Genomic DNA, 6,000 nt, shown 5'->3' on the forward strand with positions numbered 1-6,000 from the left:
TTGCCTCCCAGTGAACACGACGCATTCCGTTGCCTTCCCATGAACACGACGCAATCCGTTGCCTCCCGATGAACACGACGCATTCCGTTGCCTCCCCATGAACATGACGACGACGTTGTTTCTCCGTTTTGACCCAGCCATGTATACGAGCCCTGGCCATACGTATGCGCAAGTAGGCGTTCGAGACCCCGCCCGTATGTACGTACGTGGCCGTATTTTCTTTCTTGCACCCTGGCCGCTGTACGTACGTGTACATGCTACGTGCGCACCTCTACTACGACACGTACGCGCCTCTACTACGGCACGTGCACGCCTCTACATCGACCAGTATATATGTACGTACACGTTCGCGACCAGAATGACAATGCTACGTACGCTTCGACCAGGTGGGTCCTGAGTGTCAGGCACTTCCTTGCGTGCGAAGATGTAGCTGGTGGGTTCCCAACAGTAAGGGGGGCGAATCGTTTTTTTGCCCAGATGCACTTCCTTGCGTGCGATGATGTAGCTGGTGGGTCGCAGCAATCAGGGGGGGGGGTGAATCTTTTTTTTGTCCGGATGCACTTCCTTGCGTGCGAAGATGTAGCTGGTGGGTCCAGCAGTCAGGGGGAAACATTTTTTTTTGCAAAATACGGTGGCCCGTCCGGTGGGTCCCTGCTGTCAGGTGGAGGAATCATTATTTTGCGTGTAATAAGGAGGCACTTCCTTGCTGCAGCCGTGGACCCAGCTGTCAGCCTCTCCACGTACAGTCCACATCCGATGGAAGTCGTTCCTTGACCATGTTGACCACGCCGCGCCGAGAGCACCACGGCGGTGGACGATGGCGAGGCTTAGGAAGGGGATGACTCGGAGCCGGGGAAGATGCAGCAGTGCCCACGCGAAGAGGAGTACGAGGGTTCACTGGTTCGGCTGCGGTGTGAGGCTGCTGTTGCCGCAGAATAACAGGGGGTGTGGGTGAGTAGAGGGATGGCCTGGCCAGCGGTGGGAGTAGTAGGGGGCGGTGAGGCCTTCGCGGCATCACAGCCGGCCACGGGAGGCAGGAGCACGCGACACGACCGACGCTGGTTTGGGCGGCTGGAGCAAGAAGACCAGAGGTTGAAGAAGCACTACGATCGTTGGATGAACACCGTACGGTAACATGAGCTAGAATCGTTCATATTGACTAAGTTGATAAAGCCCTCCGTCCCTGTCAACTTGGTAGGCCCACAAGTCAGCCTCCCAGTATGTTGGGTTCCAGCTGGCAGGGGGAGTATTCATTTTTTTTATGCGTAATAAGGAGGCACTTCCTTGCGTGCGAAGATAGCTGGTGGGTCCGACAAGTCAGCGGGGGGCATGTTTTTTTCGTGAAATACAGAGGCCCTTCCGGTGGGTCCCAGATGTCAGGTGGAGGAATCATTATTTTGCGCGTAATAAGGAGGCATTTCCTTGTGTGCGGCCGTGGACCCAGCTGTCAACATCTCCATGCACAGTCTACTTCCGATGGTGTCCTTCATTGACCTTGACCACGTTGACCACGCCGCGCCGAGCGCATCCAAGGTGGTGGACGACAACGAGGCCCCGGACAGCAACGAGCCAGAGATGGGAAGACGCGGGAGTAGAGTCGCGGATGGAGAGGTGTACGAGGGTTAACTGGTTCTAGTGCGGTGTGGTTCGGCAGTCGGTGGAGAAGAACAGGAGGTGTGGAGGGGTGGAGGGATGGCCTGACCAACGGTGAAGTGGCGCTTCATAGCGAAGCATGCTAAGCAGAGCTGCTAGCAGCAGGAGGCGGGAGGTGGTCCCGACGGCGCTGGAGGAAGAAGACGAGAGATTGAAAATGGATGCCGGTCGTTGGATGTAAATCCAACGGCTAACATGTCAGAATCATTTGTTGACTAAATTGACAACGACTTGCGTTGGCTTCGACCTATTGGCCCACATTTCAGCCTCCAAAAATGTGGCACGTATTCAACCAATTTTTTCAGAATTTACAGTCTTTTTTTTGGACGGTAGAATTTAGAGTCAATTTGATCTTTTTTTGAATTACAGCCATTAGCTGGGCTGGGTGAACAAATAATGTAGCGTCCATGCGGCCCATTTATTTTATTTCCTAAAAAATTACAGGCCATTTGCACTTTCTCGAAATACACGATTTTGCTGGGCTGATTCTAATTATAATGTTGGGTTGGGCCAACAATGTTATCAAAAAATAAAAAGGGGCTGAGCATTTTGTTATAAATATATTTAAATAATAAGTGATATTATTACATCGTCCTTAAATCTTACCAAGCTTTTATACACAATCACTAGGATTTTCGTGCCAAAACAATCCAGGATTTTATTTGTTAAGAAATTATTTTTATAAGTTAATAAGATGTGGGATATTGTTTTCTTACATATGTAAGTATCTGTTAAATATATGATGACAATAAAAATAATATATAATAACATATAAAATAATTTAAATATATATAATATAGTTAGAAGGGAAACATAAGTTGGACCTGGCGTTCCTATTTTTATATAGAAAAATAGAACAGACCTCTGCATTTTCTTCAAAAAAATACATAAATTGGGCTGCCAAAAATAAAACCTCGGATGGGAGGTCCATAGGCTGGTTGATACATGACGACCCTAAGAAAATACAAACATGCCCTCCCATCTGAGGTCCTGGGCTACGCATGTTAAAAATGAAAGCCTAGACGGGGCAGCCCAAAACCACATCCAACACTTGCCAAAACTTCGTCCCTCGTTTTCTCTGTGTTTCGCACACTCGACATTGTGTGGGCATTTTGACTGTGCATCATATGAAGATGTGCTATGCATGAATATTGATCAGCATGATGTTAACTGGCTGGTAGTTCCATTTTCGACCATAAATAAAACTTCCAACATGATGTTAACCCTGTTTGAAAAGGCCGTGTTAATATAAATGCTCTGCCTCTGAAAGTTGCAGTTTCTTATCTGAAACTGAAACTTGCAGTTTCTTCTCTGAGAATCACATTGTCTGCACTTTTATACTCTTATGAAACTACTTTTTTTAAGTGCTAAAAATAGTTCTCTAGAATTCATAAAATTCTTCATATGCTCAATACTACAAATCTGAAATTCAAAAGACATTCATATCTGAAAGTACTCTCAAAATAAACAACACAAAACACAATTCACAACCTGCAAATACTGACAACCCTAAGCTCCTCCTGACAATTCACAACCTGCTCGACTATTGGGCTGGGGGGCAGCCCCCTCCTATTCCTCGGCGGCAGACAACCACCCCGTGAGATGATGTGAATAGCGAGGGAGACGATGGCAGGGAAGCGTCGTCGGGCCAACTGCTTTTCTCCTCTTGCAGTTGGGTTCGGTCGACGAAGACTCCACTGGCTCACTCTGGCAGGACACCCTCACAAACGGCACCCTGTAGATGCTCGATCCTTCAATCTCTGGTGGATGCTCCATCTGGGATCGATACTCCCACCACCGCTCCCTCACGATCGGATTCGGTGAATTTGTTTGCTCCATGGCCCAGAGGAGCAGCTCTATGTACTCCGGTGCGACTCCCTCCGGGAGTATCGCCGCCTTTTCGCTCTGTTGCAGATATTTGGCCATGGATGTCGCCGTCGCCGCTAGTTGGTCCTTGTTGTCAAACCAAGACTGTATCTCCAACATCCTAGCTAGCTTCACAGGGTCGCCGTCTGCAATCCTCATGTATCGGTTGTACTCCTCCATCGATCTACTTCTCCACAACACCTTCACTCGCCGACAGTGGTTTTTGACTGGAAGAGGAGAGGAGCAGCGCTGGTTTTGGATTAGAACAGGAGAGGAGCGACGCTGGTTTTGGACTGGAACAGGAGAGGAGGGGCGGTGGTTTTGAAATGGAAGAGGAGAGGAGAGGCGCTGGATTTAGATTGGAACAGGAGAGGAGCAGCAGTGGTCTAAGAGGAGAAGAGCGGCGCTGGTCTTGGAAGTATTTTTTTGTTGTTTTGCGTATTTCGGGTCAAAGTTTGACCACATACTATATTTGACAAGCAAAATGTGAATGCATGTCACCAAAAATTGTATCGTTTGGTTCGTATCGGAATGTACTTTCAAATTATATTATTTTTGCAATGTATAACATATATTTTATGTGCGAAAATCATGGTCAATTACGACCCAGAATAAAAAGGAGACTAGTTAATGTGGGGTCGCTTTCTTAATTGAAGGGTAAATTGATTTTTATTTTGATCCTGTCACAGCGTGCCGGCCCTCTCGCCCAATCCTAAATCGATGCCGAACGCTCCTCTCCCTCTTCTCCATTGCAAAACCACCTCCTCTCCTCTCCATCATCTCCATTCCAAAACCACCGTCTCGCCTCTCCCTCTTCTGATCTTCTCCATTGCAAAACCACCTCCTCTCCTCTCCATCATCTCCATTCCAAAACCACCTCCTCTCCTCTCCATCATTCCAAAACCACCGTCTCACCTCTCCCTCTTCTGATCTTCTCCATTGCAAAACCACTTCCTCTCCTCTCCATCATCTCCATTCCAAAACCACCGTCTCGCCTCTCCCTCTTCTCTATTGCAAGACCACCGTCTCTCCTCCCATATTCCAAAGCTAGCACTGGACCACTCAGAAGGACATCTATGGAGAGGATGCAGCAGCGAATCAGGCAGATCGCCGGCAGCGACCAGGCAAAGTTAGCTAGGTTGAAGGAGATCGTTAGTTGGTTTGACAATGAGTGGGAGATTTCGAGGATGGTGCGGGCCATGTGGCAATGTATGCGAAAGAGCGAGACGGCGGCGATGAGGGCGGCGATGTACATGTACTCCTCGGTGGCAGTCACGCCGCAGTCCTCCGAGTTCATCGAGTATCTCCTATGGGCGATGGAGCAGACAGATTTGCCCGAGGCGACAGTCAGGCGGAGGTGGTGGGCGTACAGGTCGAAGGTCGAGCACCCAGAGGATAACGAATCGATCGAGTATGGTGTGCCGTTCGTGAGGGTGCAGAGCCAGCCGAAGCCACAGGAGTATTCATTCTCCCACCGCAAGAGTAGGCCGGATGGCGCGACGTCGCTTCCCCGCTGTTCACCATGGTTCCCTCGACGCTCGCCTCGTTTCAACGGCGGCGGTAGGGTTTAAGGTAAGCTTCGCACTAACCTAATCTTCCACCTGCTCATGCTTACAATCAGTGTGACAGCTAATGAAAATCATGCTTACAATCAGTCTTCGAGTTGGGTCAAAGTTGTGACACAGTGTACAAATAAAGAAAAACAGATTGGTGCTTCTTTCAGAAAAGAGTACTCCCTAGAAAACTGCCAATATAAGCTACTAGTATTTGGTTAGAGGATTTGCTACCGAGAAAGATCCGTCCACAGAGAGCGCCACACATCCCACTGGTGGTGGTGGATGCCAATGCATGCATGCAGCATGGTTGGTGTCGGTATTTTTTACTTGGCACACCTCGCACTCTGCATATATGCCGGTTCCATACGTACATTTGTGCAGTTCCACCAAAATGCAGCTGAATAACCCTGTTTGCACAGATAATGAAAAAGCGTGATTACATTATAGTGGCACTAGTTGATGAAACACACAAAATAAATAGAAGAAAACATTGCGATAGTATCCTAGTATGCCATGCTGCGAGGGCGAGATGGGCCCTGCGACACCTCATACGGTACGCCTCATACTGGACATCGTCCCAAGTCTCCCAGATACACCTTCTGCCAGTGATGAACATCAGTGTACAGCGGTAGTACAAGGAGGCGCCTTGAGACATTCAAATCTCTATTTTTGTACTCCCTCCATTCGGAATTACTTGTCGCAGAAATGGATGTATCTAGACGTATTTTAGTTCTAGATACATCCATTTCTGAGACAAGTAATTCCGAATGGAGGGAGTACATATCAACTAAAATTAAGCACCCCAGTTTGCAGAAACGCTTAAACATTAACAATGGGACTAGTTGATGAAACATACTTTAACAAAGAGAAGCACTTTCTTTATCTACATTGGAAATGAAATGATAGAGATGACACTCGCTCTATT

Source organism: Triticum aestivum, chromosome 6B (assembly GCF_018294505.1).
Source record: "Triticum aestivum cultivar Chinese Spring chromosome 6B, IWGSC CS RefSeq v2.1, whole genome shotgun sequence".
NCBI lineage: Eukaryota > Viridiplantae > Streptophyta > Magnoliopsida > Poales > Poaceae > Triticum > Triticum aestivum.